Source organism: Oncorhynchus mykiss, chromosome 20 (genome assembly GCF_013265735.2).
Source record: "Oncorhynchus mykiss isolate Arlee chromosome 20, USDA_OmykA_1.1, whole genome shotgun sequence".
In the NCBI taxonomy this organism is placed as follows: domain Eukaryota; kingdom Metazoa; phylum Chordata; class Actinopteri; order Salmoniformes; family Salmonidae; genus Oncorhynchus; species Oncorhynchus mykiss.
The window spans coordinates 6,168,601-6,191,922 of record NC_048584.1 but is presented as its reverse complement, the minus strand read 5'-3'; the positions used below and the strand labels follow the sequence as shown (position 1 = coordinate 6,191,922).

At 41.4% G+C, this 23,322-nt stretch overlaps 1 long non-coding RNA gene across 1 annotated transcript; it reads left to right on the top strand.

Moving 5' to 3' along the window:
• The first annotated feature begins 4,365 nt into the window (after positions 1–4,365).
• On the top strand, positions 4,366–18,803 carry LOC110498850. The gene is made up of 5 exons (XR_002469880.2): positions 4,366–5,208; positions 16,877–16,975; positions 17,098–17,241; positions 17,398–17,450; positions 17,634–18,803. It is a non-coding gene; the product is annotated as an uncharacterized LOC110498850 (long non-coding RNA).
• Positions 18,804–23,322: the final 4,519 nt, after the last annotated feature.

The window sequence follows — 23,322 nt, the reverse complement described above, 5'->3', positions numbered from 1 at the left end:
CAAACTGATGTTACATTTACAGTTGAAGTCGGAAGTTCACATACACCTTAGCCAAATACATTTAAACTCAGTTTTTCACAATGCCTGACATTAAATCTAGTAAAAATTCCCTGTTTTAGGTCAGTTAGGAGCAGCACTTTATTTTAAGAATGTGAAATGTCAGAATAATTGTGATTTATTTCAGCACATTTCCAGTGGGTCAGAGGTTTACATACAATCAATTAGTATTTGGTGGCATTGCCTTTAAATTGCTTAACTTGGGTCAAACGTTTCGGGTAGCCTTCCACAAGCTTCCCACAATAAGTTGGCTGAATTTTGGCCCATTCCTCCTGACCGAGCTGATGTAACTGAGTCAGGTTTGTAGGCCTCTTTGCTCGCACACACTTTTTCAGTTCTGCCCACATATTTTCTATAGGATTGAGGTAAGGGCTTTGTGATGGCCACTCCAATACCTTGACTTTGTTGTCCTTAAGCCATTTTGCCACAACTTTGGAAGTATGCTTGTGGTCATTGTCCATTTGCGACCAAGCTTTAACTTCCTGACTGATGTCTTGAGATATTGCTTCAATTGATTGGACTTCTGATTGGACAACCCTGTAATTTGTATTATTTAAAAAGAAATCTGCATACAGTGGGGCAAAAGAGTATTTAGTCAGCCACCAATTGTGCAAGTTCTCCCACTTAAAAAGATGAGAGAGGCCTGTAATTTTCATCATAGGTACACTTCAACTATGACAGACAAAATGAGAAAAAAAAATCCAGAAAATCACATTGTAAGATTTTTAATGAATTTATTTGCAAATTATGGTAGAAAATAAGTATTTGGTCAATAACAAAAGTTTCTCAATACTTTGTTATATACCCTTTGTTGGCAATGACAGAGGTCAAACGTTTTCTGTAAGTCTTCACAAGGTTTTCACACACTGTTGCTGGTATTTTGACCCATTCCTTCATGCAGATCTCCTCTAGAGCAGTGATGTTTTGGGACTGTTGCTGGGCAACACAGACTTTCAACTCCCTCCAAAGATTTTCTATGGGGTTGAGATCTGGAGACTGGCTAGGCCACTCCAGGACCTTGAAATGCTTCTTACGAAGCCACTCCTTCGTTGCCCGGGCGGTGTGTTTGGGATAATTGTCATGCTGAAAGACCCAGCCATGTTTCATCTTCAATGCCCTTGATGGAAGGAGGTTTTCACTCTCAATCTCACGATACATGGCCCCATTCATTCTTTCCTTTACACGGATCAGTCGTCCTGGTCCCTTTGCAGAAAAACAGCCCCAAAGCATGATGTTATATTTTGGTTTCATCTGACCATATGACATTCTCCCAATCTTCTTCTGGATCATCCAAATGCTCTCTAGCAAACTTCAGATGGGCCTGACATGTACTGGCTTAAGCAGGGGGACACGTCTGGCACTGCAGGATTTGAGTCCCTGGCGGCGTAGTGTGTTACTGATGGTAGGCGTTTGTTACTTTGGTCCCAGCTCTCTGCAGGTCATTCACTAGGTCCCCCCGTGTGGTTCTGGGATTTTTGCTCACTGTTCTTGTGATAATTTTGACCCCACAGGGTGAGATCTTGCGTGGAGCCCCAGATCGAGGGAGATTATCAGTGGTGGTCTTGGATGTCTTCCATTTCCTAATAATTGCTCCCACAGTTGATTTCTTCAAACCAAGCTGCTTACCTATTGCAGATTCAGTCTTCCCAGCCTGGTGCAGGTCTACAATTTTGTTTCTGGTGTCCTTTGACAGCTCTTTGGTCTTGGCCATAGTGGAGTTTGTAGTGTGACTGTTGGTTGTGGACAGGTGTCTTTTATACTGATAACAAGTTCAAACGGGTGCCATTAATACAGGTAACGAGTGGAGGACAGAGGAGCCTCTTAAAGAAGTTACAGGTCTGTGAAAGCCAGAAATCTTGCTTGTTTGTAGGTGACCAAATACTTATTTTCCACCATAATTTGCAAATAAATTCATAAAAAATCCTACAATGTGATTTTCTGGATTTTTCTTCTCATTTTGTCTGTCATAGTTGAAGTGTACCTATGATAAAAATTACAGGTCTCATCTTTTTAAGTGGGAGAACTTGCACAATTGGTGGCTGACTAAATACTTTTTTGCCCCACTGTATGTCTCCAGTCATGTAATAGAATTGCATGAAATGTGTTTTTCCCATGCAAAGAAAGGAATGTAGGCCTATCTGACATAGCCCAGACCTCTACCCTACAAGCAGATCCTGGTTCAGCATTTGGGGTAACTGTCTCTCTCTGTAGCATCAGAAAAGGTTACACAATTTTTATCTTCCGTTTGTCCATTTATTTCAGGTGATGTGTATGATTTACCCTGGGAGGGTAAAAAAACAAACACACCCTGTTATGAACTCTTATTTTTTATATATATTGACTTTCAATTGAAAGTCAATATATATAAATAAAAAAATAGTTCTTAATAGGGTGTTTTTTTTTTGTTTCTAACAGTGATTGCGTTATATTATTAACCTCAATTCTGACTATACAATCTACTCATCACATTACATACTGTACCAGTCAAGTTTGGACACACCTACTCATTCCAGGGTTTTTCTTTATTTTTTACTATTTTCTACATTGTAGAATAATAGTGAAGACATCAAAACTATGAAATAGCACATATGGAATCATGTAATAACCAAAAAAAAGTGTTAAACAAATAAAAATATATTTTAGATTCTTCACAGTAGCCATCCTTTGCCTCGACAGCTTTGCACACTCTTGGCATACTTTCAACCAGCTTCATGAAGTAGTCACCTGGAATGCTTTTCAAATAACAGGTGTGACTTGTTCATTTGTGGAATTTCTTTCCTTAATGCGTTTTAAGCCAATCAGTTGTGCTGCGACATGGTAGGGGTGGTATACAGAAGATAGCACTATTTGGTGAAAGACCGAGTCCGTATTACGGCAAGAACAACTCAAATAAGCAAGAATATATGACAGTCCATCATTACTTTAAAACATGAAGGTCCGTCAATATGGAATATTTCAAGAACTTTAAAAGTTTCAAGTGCAGTCGTAAAAACCATCAAGCGCTATGGTGAAACTGGCTCTCAGGAGGACCGCCACAGGAGAGGAAAATCCAGAGTTACCTCTGCTGCAGAGGATAAGTTCATTAGTTACCAGCCTCAGAAATTGCAGCCTAAATAAATGCTTCAGAGTTCAATTAACAGTCACATCTCAACATCAACTATTGAGGAGACTGCGTAAAGCAGGCCTTCATGTTCGAATTGCTGCAAAGAAACCATTACTAAAGGACACCAATAAGAAGAGACTTGCTTGGGCCAAGAAACACAAGCAATGGACATTAGACCGGTGGAAATCTGTCCTTTGGAATGATGAGTCCAAATTGGAGATTTTTGGATCCAACCGCCGTGTATTTGTGAGACACAGAGTAGGTGAACAGATGATCTCTGCATGTGTGGTTTCCACCGTGAAGCATGGAGGAGGTGCTTTGCTGGTAACACTGTTGGTGATTGATTTAGAATTCAAGAACACTTAACCAGCATGGCTACCACAGCAATCTGCAGCGATACACCATCCCATCTGGTTTGGGCTTCATTTGTTTTTCAACAGGACAATGACCCAACACACCTCCAGACTGTAAGGGCTATTTGGCAAAGAAGGAGGGTGATGTTGTGCTGTATCAGATGACCTGGCCTCCACAATCATCCAACCTCAACCCAATTGAGATGGTGTGTGATGAGTTGGACCGCAGAGTGAAGGAAAAGCAGCCAACAAGTGTTCGGCCTATGTGGGAACTCCTTCAAGACTATTGGAAAAGGATTCCAGGTGAAGCTGGTTGAGAGAATGCCAAGAGTGTGCAAAACTGTCAAGGCTACTTTGAAGAATCTAAAATATATTTTAGTTTTTTGGTTACAACATGATATGTGTTATTTCATAGTTTTTGATGTCTTATTTAAACATGAAGAAAATAGTATAGTTTTTAAAAAGCCTTGAATGAGTCTGCAAATGCGATGATGGATGGCATACTTTATTATAAAGATACATTTTTATGGTGAAAATGTACTTACCCAAAGTTGAAACTCGCACGCTGCCTATACATAGGGTAGTGATTTTGCTGTTCATTACTGGTCTTGTTGGCTGAGGAGAAGTAAATGTGGACAGTAATTCTAACATCTTCAAATTGCGCAGTAAGGACACCATTGCATCCTTGATTTACATGTTCCTTTAAGATTAATTACCACTATCTAAGTGTGATTTCTGTCATTCTGAGTACCGTGATGGACGCCCTAATCTGGTTACGCACCCAATGCATATGGGTCCGGTAAATTAAGATGCTGCAGGTCAAGTGTCCAGTGCCACATTTTCATTAAGGAAACCCTGATAGGAAGGGTTTGTTTGTTGTTTTTTTGTTTTTTTTACTGATGTTGTTACTAAATGAGAATGGCGACAAGCCCCTTTGACACAAAAAAACGTGATATCGAACACTGCAACAGTTGCACAATCTAATCATGTAAATCAAGATAATGATTGTTTTCTCTATGTCATCTCTCTAGTGTTTCTTAGAAAAGTACAAGTTTGCATCACAAAAGTTCCTCTGAGGTTTTACACAACCCTAAACGTATTCAAACCCCGTTTAAGTGCTTTTCCCCACTGCTTGATCCAGACGTATGCAATATACTTTTTTGGCAGTGCTCATTGAATGACGTATACAACAGGCGTGGTAATAACAATGAGAACACTAATAATTCCAGACTATACACAGTTTTCACTCCAAATTGGCTACAGAGCAAATCAGAAAGGGTGCGGTCATGGTATTTAGCGCATTTGGTTCAAAATACACATTGTGGATGATCCATTGACATTTCTCTCTTTACGCCATTTCAGTTTCGTTTATTGTAGTATCATTAAGTTTCCTGCCTGTCCGGACCGCTGTGCTTCATGCGCAATACACTGAGAATTTGAGTACAGTACATAGGAAATGACTCATAGGAGTTGAACTGTTAGTGTGGGTGTGTACTCTATTTAAACAAGGCTCAGACTACTCGGGATGACTCAGTGCGAGGCTAGCTTTCAATGGTGAAAACCAACACGGGCTGTTCATCAGATGAACTTTCGGGAATTGCGTTTATACAAGAACGATGGCTTCATACATTCTCTGTGCGCTTTGTGGACTGATCATTGCGACTATAGTGAAACTAAACGGAGTGAATGGGCAAAGTAAGTCATATTTTTTCTTAAACTTTTATGGATGTGCTAAAAATGTAATTGTACGAAGTGCGTTGACATGTCTATGTAAGGGCAAGTAAAAAAAAGACTTGTAAGCAATGTTTTATTTGAAATGCGAAAACTTTATTTTCTCACTTTTAATCGCATGGGAATTCGTGTTTTATTTAAGAGCATGGAATCATCGCATGGCCTCTCAAATTGAGTCTGATAAAAGGGTTGCTTATCGAGTTTCTACCAGCTGCCTTCTCACCGGTTCCGCATTCTAATCACCTTATTTCACTCCATCCATGCCAATGGGTGAGGACAGACCTAATTGAATGGTGTAGCCTACATGTAGTTGACAACAGAATTTTATTTTTATTTTTTTTACTTTCTTGAGGGTGTATAAATGATTACAATAATAATTTGTGACTTTGAACTTGATTTTTTTTCTTCCATTCCCAGCACATTAAGAATTCATTTATTTTCTAGGGTGGCTCTCAGTTATGAGTGGGGCTTATGACAACTTTTATTATTTATTGCATGCATGTGAGACTGTTTAATTGACCAGACCAGGTCAACAATGTAGAAAATGCTGAAATAGGCTTGCCCTTGAGCATGACTCTGTTCCATTATATTACACGAGTCATTGGATGAAGGCGTCTTCTGTAAGGGGGAGTTTTGTTATGATTCCCCGAAGATCAATCTGAACATAAACAAGTGTCGCTTGCGGTACGGGTTTGGAAGCACAAGGACCTGATCTTTCATATCAGCGATACATTATTTACAAAAAAACAAAACGTTATTTATACACACCTTGTTAGTGTTCCCCAAGGCCATATCTCCATATTACAGCAATTGTTTACGGAAGACATGAGGCGACCACCTGTACTAGTATCAAGCATGCTCTGAACACCAGAACCTAAGCGTAACATGGGAAGTGTAGTTGCGTCGGATGGAGGCCCCGTACACCAGAACCTAAGCGTAACATGGGAAGTGTAGTTGCGTTGGATGGAGGCCCCGTATTGAGCTGTACAAAACTGCTACAGTAAGTGTGTTATTTGAAGGATTCTTTCGCTGATGAAAAATAAGGGCCATATGTTTCGAAAGCGATGATTATTGACGTTTCGAAACTATAAAACACAGTTTAGGCATACATTACTGGTTGAGAACTGTAGGGAGAAGGCAGAATGCCGTCTAGAGTATTCCGAGATTTAGCTTGCACCCTCGACCCACGGGTGAATTGGAATTGTGCAGGTGGTGGGGCTGACACTATAGGCAACCAGTGTTGATTTCCAATAATTATTTATCAAATATAAATCTAGTTGCCCTCCCCCTCTTTAAGTGACACTTTATCATGCAGAATATGAAGGCCTAACAGCTAGCACACGTCAATTCTAACATTAGCAGTCATGGAAGACAGACGAAGATGAGAATCCCTTAAAATAAAACACTTCCCTATAACATGCATCTTCTGCAATCTTCACCAATAGTATCTTACCATGGAAACCAAGGCTGACTGTTTGATACTGTAGATTTAATGCAAGCGCTGACTTGTCTCCAATTTCCTGCACTCTTATCTCACACCTTTGTCTTACATCATTGTGTCACTCAGTACTGACGTTTTGGTACCATTTCACTGAGATACAAATCAGCTGATGCTAAATGCAACTAAAAGAAGAATCCTGTACGTATGACTGATCAACACCACACCAATCATAGCCTACATTGCACCCATGATTAAAGTAATGTGGAATGGTGAGATAATGGTGTAGGTCATGAAAAAGTATGCATCCTTCCAACTGTTTGCCGTGAATGTTGAAAATGGTCAACATTTTCTCAATTAAGTACATTGCCCATGTGGTAACATGCTGAATTACAAAGTAACAAATGACATTGTCAACACCTGATTACACTGGATAGCTAGACCTTTAACCATTGTGTGACCTTTGAGCTCAAGAAAGAGCAAACTATAATCTTCATCTTAGTTAACTATCTTTACATCACTTCAATGAGTGAATCTATTGATGTGAAGACGTCAAAGTGATCTATTTACTCTGTAAAGTAACAGGTTTTTCATTACATTATTTACAAGTTTGTTTAGTGCTGTGATCACATTTAATTTACCATCATGCTTTATTCTTTACTGAGTTTAATTAAACATTGCACACATGTTCCTTCAATACTTCATCACCTTACATATATTTATTTAAATGTGCCTTGTCAACACTATACAGTTAATTCAGAAAGTATTTAGACCCCTTGACTTTTTCTACCTTGTTACGTTACAGCCGTATTCTAAAATCGATTTTTAAAATAAGTAATAATTCCCCTCATCAATCTACACACACTTCCCAATGACAAAGCGAAAACAGGTTTTTAGACATGTTTGCAAATGTATAACAAAAGAAAAAGTGGAAATATTACATTTACATAAGTATTCAGACCCTTTACTCAGTACTTTGTTGAAGCAACTTTGGCAAGGATTACAGCCTCGAGTCTTCTTGGGTATGATGTTACAAGCTTGGCACACCTGTATTTGGGGAGTTTCTCCCGTTCTTCTCTGCAGATCCTCTCAAGCTCTGTCAGGTTGGATGGGGAGTGTTGCTGCACAGCTATTTTCAGGTCTCTCAACAGAGATGTTTGATGTGGTTCAAGTCCGGGCTCTGGCTGGGCCACTCAAGGACATTCAGAGACTTGTCCCGAAGCCACTCCTGTGTCTTTGTCTTTGTCTTTGCTGTGTGCATAGGCTCATTATCCTGTTGGAATGGGAACTTTCGCCCCAGTTCCAGAGCTCTCAGGACCTTTCATCAAGGATCTCTCTGTACTTTGCTCCATTCATCTTTCCCTCGATCCTGACTATTCTCCCACTCCCTGCCGCTGAAAAACATCCCCACAGCCTGATGCTGTCACCACCATGCTTCACCGTAAGGATGGTGCCAGGTTTCCTCCAGAAGTGAAGCTTGGCATTAATCTTTTTTCCCCTTTTTTATCTGTCGGCCCTAGCCCCGAACTCAGGCCCTGTGTGTAGTTAATGGACCCTCTCTGCCCATTCAACTCCATCTTAGCTGATTAGCTGTTGTTGTCTTAGCTATCTCTCCCAATCAACACCTGTGATTGCTTTATGCCTCGCTTTATGTCTCTCTCAAATGTCAATATGGCTTGTATAGTTATCATTGTTTTAGTTTACAGTGGAGCCCCTAGTCCCACTCTACATGCCTCAGATCCCCCCCCCCCCCACCCCTGTCTGCACATTATGCTCTGAATCTATTCTACCACACCCAGAAATCTGTTCCTTTTATTCTGTCCCCAACGCACTAGAAGACCAGTTTTGCTAGCCTTTAGCCGTACCCTCATCCTACTCCTCCTCTTTTCCTCAGGTGATGTGGAGGTTAACCACGGCCCTGCGTGTCCCCAGGCACTCTCATTTGTTGACATCTGTAGTCGAAAAAGCCTTTGTCTCATGCATGTTAACATCAGAAGCCTCCTCCCTAAGTTTGTTTTACTCACTGCTTTAGCACACTCCGCCAACCCTGATGTCCTTGCCATGTCTGAATCCTGGCTTAGGAAGGCCACCAAAAATTCTGAGATTTCCATACCCAACTACAACATTTTCCGTCAAGATAGAACTGCCAAAGGGGGAGGAGTTAGCTTGCAAAGTTCTGTCATACTTTCCAGGTCTATGCCCAAACAGTTCGAGCTTCTAATAAAAAAATGTATCTCTCCAGAAATGTCTCACTGTTGCCGCCTGTTATAGACCCCCCTCAGCTCCCAGCTGTGCCCTGGACACCATATGTGAATTGATCGCCCCTCATCTATCTTCAGAGTTCGTTCTGTTAGGTGACCTAAAATGGGATAGGCGTAACACCCCGGCAGTCCTACAATCTAAGATGGATGCCCTCAATCTCACAAATAATCAAGGAACCCACCAGGTACAACCCTAAATCCGTAAACATGAGCACCCTCATAGATATTATCCTGACCAACTTGCCCTCCAAATACACCTCTGCTGTTTTCAATCAGGATCTCAGCGATCACTGCCTCATTGCCTGCATCCGCTATGGGTCCGTGGTCAAACGACCACCCCTCATCACTGTCAAACGCTCCCTAAAACACTTCTGCGAGCAGGCCTTTCTAATTGACCTGGCCCGGGTATCCTGGAAGGATATTGACCTCATCCCGTCAGTCGAGGATGCCTGGTCGTTCTTTAAAATTAACTTCCTCACCATCTTATATAAGCATGCCCCTTTAAAAAAATGTAGAACTAAGAACAGATACAGCCCTTGGTTCACTCCAGACTCCAGATATAGGTCTATAACAGTTTGGGTCTAGAGTGTCACCCCCTTTGAAGAGGGGGATGACCGCGGCATCTTTCCAATCTTTAACGATACGAAAGAGAGGTTAAACAGACTGGTAATAGGGGTTGCAACAATGGTGGCGGATCATTTTAGAGAGGGTCCAGATGGTCTAGCCCAGCTCATTTGTACGGGTCCAGGTTTTGTAGCTCTTTCAGAACATCTGCAATCTGGATTTAGGTGAAGGAGAAGCTGGGGAGGCTCGGGCAAGTAGCTGCGTGGGGGGCAGAGCTGTTGGCCGTGGCAGCCAGCCGTAGAGAAATGCTTATTGAAATTTTCGATTATCATGGATTTATCGGTGATGACCGTGTTACCTAGCCTCAGTGCAGTGTGCAGCTGGGAGGAGGTGCTCTTGTTCTCCATGGACTTTAGTGTCCCAAAACTATTTGGAGTTAGAGCTACACAGGATGCGAATTTCAGTTTGAAGAAGCTAGCCTTTGCGTTCCTGACTGACTGCGTGTATTGGTTCCTGATTTCCCTGAACAGTTGCATATCGCAGGGACTATTCGATGCTATTGCAGTCCGCCACAGGATGTTTTATGCTGGTCAAGGGCAGTCAGGTCCATCCTGCTCTGCCTCTCTATAAAGTCTTCGAAAGCCAAGTTAATAAACAGATCACTGACCATTTTGAATCCCACCGTACCATTGCTGTGCAATCCGGTTTCCGAGCTGGTCACGGGTGCACCTCAGCCCCGCTCAAGGTACTAAACGATATCATAACCACCATCGATAAAAGACAGTACTTTGCAGTCGTCTTCATCGACCTGGCCAAGGCTCTCGACTCTGTCGACAGACTCCACAGCCTTGGTTTCTCAAATGACTGCCTCGCCTGGTTCCCCAACTACTTCGCAGACAGAGTTCAGTGTGTCAAATCGGAGGGCCTGTTGTCCGGACCTCTGGCAGTCTCTATGGGGGTGCCACAGGGTTCAATTCTCGGGACGACTCTCTTCTCTGTATACATCAATGATGTTGCTCTTGCTGCGGATGATTCCCTGATCTACCTCTACACCGACGTCACCATTCTATATACATCTGGCCCTTCTTTGGACACTGTTAACTAACCTCCAAACGAGCTTCAATGCCATACAAAACTCCTTCCGTGGCCTCCAACTGCTCTTAAACGCAAGTAAAACCAAATGTGTGCTTTTCAACCTTTCGCTGCCCGAACCCACCCGCACGACTAGCATCCCTACCCTGGACGGTTCTGTCCTAGAATATGTGGACAACTACAAATACCTAAGTGTCTGGTTAGACTGTAAACTCTTCTTCCAGACTCATATTAAACATCTCCAATCCAAAATCAAATCTAGACTCAGCTTTCTATTTCGCAACACAGCATCCTTTACTCACACCGCCAAACTTACCCTAGTAAAACTGACTATCCTACCGATCCTCGACTTCGGCGACGTCATTTACAAAATAGCTTCCAACACTCTAGACTGCATCGAGTTTGCTGAGTATCACAGTGCCATCCATTTAGTTACTAAAGCCCCTTATACCACCCACCACTGCGACCTGTGTGCTCTAGTCGGCTGGACCCACTGGCTCCAGGTCATCTATAAGTCTATGCTAGGTAAAGCTCCGCCTTATCTCAGTTTACTGGTCACGATAACAACACCCACCCATAGCATGCTCTCCAGCAGGTATATCTCACTAGTCATCCCCAAAGCCAACACCTCCTTTGGCCACCTTTCCTTCCAGTTCTCTGCTGCAAATGACTGGAACTAATTGCAAAAATCGCTGAAGCTGGAGACTTATATTTCCCTCACAAACTTTAAACATCAGCTATCTGAGCAGCTAACCGATCGCTGCAGCTGTACATAGTCCATCTGTAAATAGCCCACCCAATCTACCTACCTCATCCCCATATTGTTTTTATTTACTTTTCTGCTCTTTTGCACACCAGTATCTCAACTTGCACATCATCGTCTGCTCATTTATCACTCCGGTGTTAATCTGCTAAATTGTAATTAATTTGCTACTATGGCCTATTTATTGCCTACCTCCTCATGCCATTTTCACACACTGTATATAGACTTTTTTTTCTATTGTCTTGTTGAGTACGCTTGTTTATTCCATGTGTAACTATGTTTGTCGCACTGCTTTGCTTTATCTTGGCTAGGTCGCAGTTGTAATTGAGAACTTGTTCTCAACTAGCTTACCTGGTTAAATAAAGGTGAAGAAAAGGCCTGATTGGTAGAGTTCTGAAGAGATGGTTGTCCTTCTGGAAGGTTCTACCAGCTCCACAGAGGAACTCTGGAGCTCTGTCACAGTGCCCATCAGGTTCTTGGTCACCTCCCTGACCAAGGCCCGTCTCCCCCGACTGCTCAGTTTGGCCGTTCTAAGAAGAATCTCGGTGGTTCCAAACTTATTAGAGGCCACTGTGTTCTTGGGGACCTTCAATGCTGCAGACATTTTTTGGTACCCTTCCCCAGATCTGTGCCTCGATACAATCCTGTTTTGGAGCTCTACGGAAAATTTCTGCACCCTCATGGCATCATGGTTTTTATTCTGACATGAACTGTCAACTGTGGGACCTTATACAAACAGGTGTGTGCCTTTTTCAAATCATGTCCAATCAATTGAATTTACCCCAGGTGGACTCCAAGTTGTAGAAACATCTCAAGGATGATCAATGGAAACAGGATGCATCTGAGCTCAATATCAAGTCTCATAGCAAAGGGTCTGAATACTTATGGTATTTCTGTTTTTTTTATACATTTTCAAACATTTATAAACCTGTTTTTGCTTTGTCATTATGGGATATTGTGTGTAGATTAATGAGGAAACCTTTTTTATTTAATACATTTTTAGAATAATGCTGTAATATAACAATTTGGAAAAAGTCAAGGGGTCTGAATACTTTATGAATGCACTGTATACAAAAGTATGTGGACACCCCTTCAAATTAGTGGTTTCAGCAATTTCAGCCACACCCGTTGCTGACAGGTGTATAAAATTGAGCACACAGCCATGCAATCTCCATAGACGAACATTGACAGGAGAATGGCCTTACTGTAGAGCTCAGTGACCGTCATAGGAATCCATCTTTCCAAGAAGTCAGTTCGTCAAATTTCTGCCCTGCTAGAGCTGCCCCGGTCAACTGTAAGTGCTATTATTGTGAAATTAAATATTGGCTCAGCTGCAAAGTGGTAGGCAACACAATCTCACATAACGGGAGCGCCGAGTGTTTTAAGCACGTAAAAATTGTCTGTCTTGGGTTGCAACACTCACTACGAGTTCCAAAATGCCTCTGGAAGGAACAAAATCTGTTTGTCGGGAGCTTCAGGAAATGGGTTTCCATGGCCGAGCAGTTGCACACAAGCCTAAGAGCACCATGTGCAATGCCAAGCATTCGCTGGAGTGGTGTAAAGCTCGCCGCTTTTGGACTCAGTGGAAATGCGATCTCTGGAGCGATAAATCATGCTTCACTATCTGGCACTCCGACGGACGAATCTGGGTTTGGCGGATGCCAGGAGAACGCTACCTGTCCCAATGCACAGTGCCAACTAGAGGTCGACCGACTATGATTTTTCAACGCCGATACCGATTTTTGGAGTACCAAAAAAGCCGATACTGATTAATCGGCCGTTTTTTTTTTTTTTTTTTTTTTTTAATTTAAATTTTTTATTACAAATAAATGTATTTAAAAAAAATAATGACAATTACAACAATACTGAATGAACACTTATTTTAACTTAATAACATTTCAGGTTCCTTGCTTAGAACATATGAAAGCTGGTGGTTCCTTTTAACATGAGTCATCAATATTCCCAGGTAAGAAGTTTTTAGGTTGTAGTTATTATAGGATTTATAGGACTATTTCCCTCTATACCATTTGTATTTCATTAACCTTTGCCTATTGGATGTTCTTATAGGCACTTTAGTATTGCCAGTGTAACAGTATAACTTCCGTCCCTCTCCTCGCTCCTCCCTGGGCTCGAACCAGCAACACAACGACAACAGCCACCATCGAAGCAGCGTTACCCATGCAGAGTAAGGGGAACAACTACTAGAAGGCTCAGAGCAAGTGATGTTTGAAACGCTATTAGCGCGCGCTAACTAGCTAGCCATTTCACTTCGGTTACACCAGCCTCATCTCGGGAGTTGATAGGCTTGAAGTCATAAACAGCGCAATGCTTGACGCACAATGAAGAGCTACATGCCTGCTTCTGCCTACCACCGCTCAGTCAGATACGTAGATGCTTGTATGCTCAGTCAGATTATATGCAACGCAGGATACGCTAGATAATATCTAGTAATATCAACCATGTGTAGTTAACTTGTGATTATGATTGTTTTTATAAGATAAGTTTAATGCTAGCTAGCAACTTACCTTGGCTTACTGCATTTGCGTAATAGGCAGTCTCCTTGTGGAGTGCAATGAGAGAGAGGCAGGTCGTTATTGCGTTGGACTAGTTAACTGTAAGGTTGCAAGATTGGATCCCCCGAGCTGACAAGGTGAACATCTGTCGTTCTGCCCCTGAACGAGTAAGTTAACCCACCGTTCCTAGGCCGTCATTGAAAATAAGAATGTGTTCTTAACTGACTTGCCTAGTTAAATAAAGGTAAAAAAAAAATCTGCAAATCGGCGCCCAAAAATACTGATTTCTGATTGTTATGAAAACTTGAAATTGGCCCTAATTAATCGGTCGACCTCTTGTGCCAATTGTAAAGTTTGGTGGAGGAGGAATTATGGTCTGGGGCTGTTTTTCATGGTTTGGCCTAGGCCACTTAGTTCTAGTGAAGGGAAATCTTACTGCTACAGCATTCAATGTTCGGTTCTGTGCTTCCAACATTGTGGAAACAGTTTGGGGAAGGCTCTGTTTCAGCATGACATTGACCCTGTTCACAAAGCAAGGTCCATACAGAAATGGTTTGTCAATCGGTGTGGAAGAACTCGACTGGTCTGCACAATGCCTTAACCTCAACCCCATCGAACACCTTTGGTGTCTACATACTTATGGTCATGTAGTGTATGTAAGTCTGGTACTGCTGCCTGTGGCTTCTCTGAAAGGATACAGTGCCTTGCGAAAGTATTCGGCCCCCTTGAACTTTGCAACCTTTTGCCACATTTCAGGCTTCAAACATAAAGATATAAAACTGTATTTTTTTGTGAAGAATCAACAACAAGTGGGACACAATCATGAAATGGAATGACATTTATTGGATATTTCAGACTTTTTTAACAAATCAAAAACTGAAAAATTGCGTGCAAAATTATTCAGCCCCCTTAAGTTAATACTTTGTAGCGCCACCTTTTGCTGCGATTACAGCTGTAAGTTGCTTGGGGTATGTCTCTATCAGTTTTGCACATCGAGAGACTGAAATTTTTTCCCATTCCTCCTTGCAAAACAGCTCGAGCTCAGTGAGGTTGGATGGAGAGCATTTGTGAACAGCAGTTTTCAGTTCTTTCCACAGATTCTCGATTGTATTCAGGTCTGGACTTTGACTTGGCCATTCTAACACCTGGATATGTTTATTTTTGAACCATTCCATTGTAGATTTTGCTTTATGTTTTGGATCATTGTCTTGTTGGAAGACAAATCTCCGTCCCAGTCTCAGGTCTTTTGCAGACTCCATCAGGTTTTCTTCCAGAATGGTCCTGTATTTGGCTCCATCCATCTTCCCATCAATTTTAACCATCTTCCCTGTCCCTGCTGAAGAAAAGCAGGCCCAAACCATGATGCTGCCACCACCATGTTTGACAGTGGGGATGGTGTGTTCAGTGTGATGAGCTGTGTTGCTTTTACGCCAAACATAACGTTTTGCATTGTTGCCAAAAAGTTCAATTTTGGTTTCATCTGACCAGAGCACCTTCTTCCACATGTTTGGTGTGTCTCCCAGGTGGCTTGTGGCAAACTTTAAACTACACTTTTTATGGATATCTTTAAGAAATGGCTTTCTTCTTGCCACTCTTCCATAAAGGCCAGATTTGTGCAATCTACGACTGATTGTTGTCCTATGGACAGAGTCTCCCACCTCAGCTGTAGATCTCTGCAGTTCATCCAGAGTGATCATGGGCCTCTTGGCTGCATCTCTGATCAGTCTTCTCCTTGTATGAGCTGAAAGTTTAGAGGGACGGCCAGGTCTTGGTAGATTTGCAGTGGTCTGATACTCCTTCCATTTCAATATTATTGCTTGCACAGTGCTCCTTGGGATGTTTAAAGCTTGGGAAATCTTTTTGTATCCAAATCCGGCTTTAAACTTCTTCACAACAGTATCTCGGACCTGCCTGGTGTGTTCCTTGTTCTTCATGATGCTCTCTGCGCTTTTAACGGACCTCTGAGACTATCACAGTGCAGGTGCACTTATACGGAGACTTGATTACACACAGGTGGATTGTATTTATCATCATTAGTCATTTAGGTCAACATTGGATCATTCAGAGATCCTCACTGAACTTCTGGAGAGAGTTTGCTGCACTGAAAGTAAAGGGGCTGAATAATTTTGCACGCCCAATTTCTCAGTTTTTTGATTTGTTAAAAAAGTTAGAAATATCCAATAAATGTCGTTCCACTTCATGATTGTGTCCCACTTGTTGTTGATTCTTCACAAAAAAATACAGTTTTATATCTTTATGTTTGAAGCCTGAAATGTGGCAAAAGGTCGCAAAGTTCAAGGGGGCTGAATACTTTCGCAAGGCACTGTATATGAGGTTTCAGGTTGTAGTGTCTCAAGGGATGTAGACATTTTTATCTAGTTTATGACGTGTGTCAGTCAGGGAGGAACCAACGTTCAATGCCTTTATGCTTTCAGTCTCACTAACTTCTCTAGAAGTCAAACACCCAAAACAATGTGGCAAAGCGGGTCTTGATGACACACATCCTGCCTGTCTCACCATGCTTGTACACACAAAGCAAGTGAGTAATGTTAATGTACGTGTAAGTGCAAAACCAAAGGAATTCCCCAACTCATTTTATAAGAAGAGGAAACCCACAGTTTCTCGGATCTTCTCAATTTCTTTAGACTTGATGTCATACGATTTCTTTATTATTGGGCCAAAACAATTCCTTTCAGAGACCACACAGACTGAGTGCATACCTTTTTTTTATTTAAATTGGCACGTTTTAAAAACATCTACATACTTAGATCTGCTTGAAGTCTTTAGACAGCAACCTATGGTTCTCACTGTGCAGGACACTGACCAATGTTGAAGGAAAATAATATATACACACTCTATTCTAGTAGTTAATTTGCTTTGGTGAGGTAGAGGAACTTTTCCCAAATGTACAGTATGAGTCACATTGTGGTCATTCAAAGGGTAAATGCTGTCAGAGGATTAAGCGTTAAGTCTCTCCATTTGTTTTTTTTTCTCCCCACAGGCCTATGCACCAGTAAAGAGTTCTGGAGTTCAGACATAGACCAATGTGTATCCTGCTCAACATGCAAGCAGTATCCAAAGACCCCTTCATGTAACACTTGTAAGTTAAGTTTGAATGTTCCTTAGCTAATAATTTAACTTAACACCTAAATCTTGCACATAACCCAATCCTTTATTGTATGCCTAAAGCTGTCCTCTTCGACCAATATGTCCCCTTTTCAGGCACATTTATAGAGGAGAGATCTGATGTCTGGAGACTGGCAGCCATTTCCAGCTTCTCTGTGCTGGCAGTCGTTCTGCTCATTGCAGTATTGATCATTGGGGTCATGGTGCATCGACGCACGGCAAACAATAGGCCCCTTCGTGGTAGGGCTCCCGGCTACCATCTCCTGATAAACTAACATTGTCAGTCATGAAACTTATTGTAGCATGATGAGGCACATTTTTTTTTTGTAGCATTTTGACCTCTTTGGGTTCTGGTGAAAATACAGTAAAAATGTTCTGCATTTTCTTGTTCTGCAGAACCTATTGAAGAGACAACGGGACCTCTTTACCAAGCTTAAACATTTCAGTAGGTATGCATTCCGCAAATGTGTTGATGTGTGAACAATTGACAACTGCTATCAATTATTATGCATAATTAAGTGTATGTAAGTAGCCTCGAAGTATGCAAATAGTTTTGTACAAATTGTAATTGTTTTTGAAATAATGGGGGATGTTGAGTGAATTAACCAACAAATCTCTCATTACTTTCTCAGCTTCATCTTCTTTCTGACATCGATGTGACAGAACCAAGGGAACACCTTTTGGGGACCAATCGTCAGAAGAATTTCTGTACAATGGACTGTGGGTATTATTTGAGTGGAGTTTGACCATCTTGAATTTCTACTGCTAGTTAGTAAAGATGTGCTCACACTCCATTAGACTGTCACAGAACGGAGCTCTCACATAGAACTGTGTTGACTCACGCTGTCAATCCCGTCTTGTCTGAAGTCAGACTGTACTCTGAGGAAGACCGTGTGGTTAGCAAAGAGTAGCTCTCACAGCTCTTTTTGTATTGATGTCCTTTGACTAGTGGCTAGTTTTAGCCAGTGTAGATATTCCAATCTATCGATAAGTCATTTGTTCAACAATAAGTAGGTTCAAAAACAGTAGTGAACATGAGACACATCTTGAATGATTTGTATTTATTACCTTAACTGTCAATGCTTGAACACCTATTGGTGTCAGACATATTGTACATTTAGCTTATTAGGTAGAATACCAGCTAACACACTGCCTCGACTTGCCACAAGCAGGATGAATGTGAATACAGCACAATCAAGCTTTCTGGGCCAGGTTTGACCTGCTGTACTTCTAAGACTAAAAGGTTTATATTTGCTGGTCATATATAACAACCTCTTGGTGAAGTATACAAGTGATATGTTAGGTGAGTGGTCACCAACCAGTCGATCGGTTATATAAAATGTATTTTGATTTGTTTTAAACTTTTTTTTTGGTTACCACATGATTCCAAGTGTTATTTCCTAGTTTGTCTTCACTATTATTCTACAATGTAGAAAATAGTCAAAATAAAGAAACCCTGGAATGAGTAGGTGTGCCCAAACGTTTGACTGGTACTGTATAGAATTTCCTGAGCTTTCTTATATCTTCTAGATATAGGACAAACACGTAACCTTGTTTCTTATTATTTATTTTTTGAATGTCTTTTTGCCATTTATGAATGTGTTATTCAGTATCTCTCTGGGCTATAGTAGTAAAGGCCAAATTCAATATTATATCAAATGTTTTTATTTATTTTTATACCTAAAGGGGTCCTAAAATTCAAAATCAAATATCTAAATGAGCCACCTCATGGAATCATTTTAAGATGATCATAGGTCAGCGTAGAACCCACCCCACCCCAAGCAATGCAGAGAAAAAAAAAACACAATACAAGTAACAATAGATACACAATGAGTGACTAACTTGGCTATATACAAGGGGTAATAGTATTGAGTCGATGTTCAGGGGTACGAGGTAGATATGGACATATAACTAGGAATAAAGTGACAGTAGCAGCAGTATATGTGATGAGTCAAAGCTAGTGCAAAAAGGGGTCAATGCAGACAGTTAACCAAAAATCTATTCAGACAAACTATTTCAGGGTCCTGTTACTATTTTCAACAAATCATTTTTAAAGGAGTAGAATGTTAACATTTGTGAACTGTAGTCTTCCAATCACGAGGCAACGGGAAAATAAGTTGTGACTATGAAACTGCTCAAACATACTGGACAGTCTTTAACAGGTCATTTTACCATTATGCTGTCAAATGTAGACACTGTGTAATGTGTGCACTATGCAGGATAAAGTAGCATAACACGGGGGTTCCCAAACTGTTGTAATGGAAAAGTTCTAGGTGGTCCAGAATTCTGTGAGAATGTGTTTGTTTGTATAGTTTATATCTAAGCATTTTAAATCATTCCCCGATGGACACAAATAGGGAATCCTTACCACTGTGCTCTGATTCAGAGGGGTTGGGTTAAATGCGGAACACATACTACTGGTCCAACATTTTAGAACACCTACTCATTCAAGGGTTTTTCTTTATTTTTAACTATTTTCTACTTTTGTAGAATAATAGTGAAGACAAAAAAACGATGAAATAACACATGGAATCATGTAGTAAGCAAAAAAGTGTTAAACAAATAAAAAATATTTTTGAGATTCTTCAAATAGCCACCCTTTGCCTTGACAGCTTTGCACACACTTGGCATTCTCTCAACCAGCTTCATGAGTTCGTCACCTGGAATTCATTTCAATTAACAGGTGTGCCTTCTAAATTTGTGGAATTTCTTTCCTTTTTAATGTGTTTGAGCCAATCAGTTGTGTTGTGACAAGGTATACAGAAGATAGCCCTATTTGGTCAAAGACCAAGTCCATATATTATGGTAAGAACAGCTCAAATAAGCAAAGAGAAATGACAGTCCATCATTACTTTAAGACATGGTCAGTCAATACGGGAAAATTAAGAACTTTGAAAGTTTCTTCAAGTGCACTCGCAAGCGCTATGATGAAACTGGCTCTGCAGCGATACGCCATCCCATCTAGTTTGGGCTTAGTGGGCCTGTCATTTGTTTTTCAACAGGACAGTGACCCACAACACACCTCCAGGCTGTGTACGGGCTATTTTACCAAGAAGGAGAGTGATGGAGTGCTGCATCAGATGACCTGGCCTCCACAATCCCCCGACCTCAACCAAATTGAGATGGTTTGGGATGAGTCGGACGGCAGAGTGAAGGAAGAGCAGCCAACAAGGGCTCAGCATATGTGGGAACTCCTTCAAGACTGTTGGAAAAGTATTCCAGGTGAAGCTGGTTGAGAGAATGCCAAGATTGTGCAATGATGTCAAGGCAAAGGGTGGCTACTTTGAAGAATCTCAAATATAAAATATATTTGAATTTAACTTTTTTTGGTTATTACATGATTCCATGTGTTATTTCATAGTTTTGTCTTCACTATTATTCTACAATGTATTATAATAGTAAAAATAAAGGAAAACCCTTGAATGAGTAGGTGTTCTAAAACTTCTGACCGGTCGTGTATTTTGGTTGAATGCATTGTTGTGCAACTTACTCAGTATTCCCTTTCCTCAGTTGAAACAATGGAGATGAGTCAATGCTTGTGTGACTATATTTGTAACACTATTAGTCACCGAATCTCAACCCAGAAAGGAACATTGCGGTTTAGCGAAAAAACTGAACCCAATTGACAAGTATAACCGTAGTATAACTGTGTACTCAGCTTCACTCTTAGTCAGAACACAATTTTAAGGGTTGTGTGTCAGGAGAACGTGGATGGCTGAATAATTACCTCTTATGTTACAGACAAAATTACTTCGTTATCAATGTTAAGTGGATATGGATAACAGCAGCAAGAAAAGGGCAATTTATATACAGAATTATTTATTTCAAATTATATTTTTGAATGTTTGTGGTAACAGCTAAACGTCTGGATAAATACTGTCAAAGGGACCCCTGCAAAGTTGTTTGTAAAAGCCAGTGACACCAGCTGACCAACTTTTTGTTACTGAGCAATAACTGACAAGTTGTTAGTTAATTTACTTCTCTTGTCTGTTTGGTTTATGTACATGGGTTAGTGTAGTAATAAGCAATGTTACATGTGAACTCTGGCTGACTTTTGTGTATTATGTTATGAATAAAATGAGCTGATTTCTTGATATCAACCTTGTAGAACTACCCCTCCCGGCTCCGGGAGAATTGTCATAAGCAACCGCTGAATAGCATAGCGCAACAGTCAAAAAATATTACTAGAAAATATTCATGAAATCACAAGTGAAATATAGCGAAACACAGCTTAGCCTTTTGGTTAAGTTGTTAAACAACTGTGCAACACCCAGGTACACAACCAAAGGCTGTGTGTAGGAGACAGGGTGTGGTTTGGAACCAGGTATAGGAAATGGTACAGTTTGGAAGCAGTTACTACTGTGTGGAGGAGAAAGGGATTGGTTTGGAACCATGTTCTGCATGCTTTGTTATAAAACTTTAAACAAAATAAAAGGTTGGAATCCTAGGAAAAGGACAACTCAATTACCAACAATGTTTTTTTAAGTCATTTAATTTCAACAAACTGATTGGCTAAGGTTCTAATAAGCTAAGTTCATAGTCCTAACCTGGAAGTAAAAATATATATTTCAAAGTGACAAAATATATTTCAGATTAGTTTTTGAACACTAAATTCACATCTTTGTGGTATATGCTTTTTATTACACTATAGCTAATTTAGCGGTGAGTTTCTTTGTGGAAAGGAAAATCCTACCATGAATGTACAGAGAACCCAACCAATGTTTCATTCCCATATTTACAACTGTGGGAGATGCACATGACACATACAGTACACAGGGGTCATCCTGGCAAAAAAAGTTAAGTGTACATTAACAAGTGCCAGAAGAGATGGAACCATAGTAATCAGACAATGCCACTTGCAAGGTTTAAACTGAGATCTGACATTAACACTACAAAATGTTAATGGTTTATAAAAATACGTAGCAATTTGGATATGCGGGCCGTATATTACAGAACTTAACTGTAATGGCGCCCGATAGAGGGCAGCCGTGCTTCTAGCCCCCAGGCAACTTTGCAGTATTGTTTTTTACGTGTTTTTTCGTACATTATTACACCTGAAATGTGTTATTACATACAGCCGGGAATAACATTTGGATGTCAGAGCGGCGGTAACTCATCAGCATTTACGACTAACAATACACGTTTCCCGAATTGGATCCTTTGTTCACACCCCCCAGGGCAATTGAACTGATTCCAGAGGCTGACCCCAAGCATCGCCGGCTGTGAAGAGGTACTGGGAGTCGACTTCTAGTCCAACTCAGGAGGAGCGCACACTGAACTAAATTACTATCGTCCCGTAGCACTCACTTTGAGAGGCTAGTCAAGGATCATATCACCTTTACCCTACCTGACACCCTAGACCCACTTCAATTTGCTTACCGCCCTAATAGCTCCCCAGACAATGCAATCGCCATCGCACTGCCCTATCCCATCTGGACAAGAGGAATACCTATATAACAATGCTGTTCATGGACTACAGCTCAGCCTTCAACAGTATAGTACCCTCCAAATTCCTCATTAAGCTTGAGGCCCTGGGTCTGAACCTTGCCCTGTGCAACAGGGTCCTGGACTTCCTGACGGGCCGCCCCCAGGTGGTGAAGGTAGGAAACACCTCCACTTCGCTGATCCTCAACACTGGGGCCCCACGAGGGTGCATGCTCAGCCCTCTCCTGTACTCCCTGTTCACCCATGACTGCGTACCCACGCACGCCTCCAACTCAATCATCAAGTTTGCAGATGACGAGACACTCTACAGGGAGATGGTGAGGGCTCTGGGAGTGTGGTGTCAGGAAAATAACCCCTCATTCATAGTCAACAAAACAAAGGAGATGATTGTGGACTTCAGGAAACAGCAATCCACATCGATGGGACCACAGTGGAGTAGTTGGAAAGCTTCCAGATCCTCGGCATACACAACACCGACAAACTGAATTGGTCCACCCACACAGACAGTGTGGTGAAGGTGCAACAGCACCTCTTCAACCTCAGGAGGCTGAAGAAATTTTGCTTGTCACTTAAAACCCTCAAACTTTTAGAGATGCACAATTGAGAGCATCCGGTCGGGCTGTATCACCGCCTGGTACAGCAACTGCACCGCCCGCAACCGCAGGGCTCTCCAGAGGGTGGTGCGGTCTGCCCAACGCATCACCGGGGGCAAACTACCTGCCCTCTAGTACACCTACATCATCCAATGTCATAGGAAGGCCAAAAAGATCATCAAGGACAACAACCACCCGAGCTACTTGTCTGTTCACCTCGCTATCATCTAGAAGGCGAGGTCAGTACAGATGCATCAAAGCTGTGACCGAGAGACTGAACAAC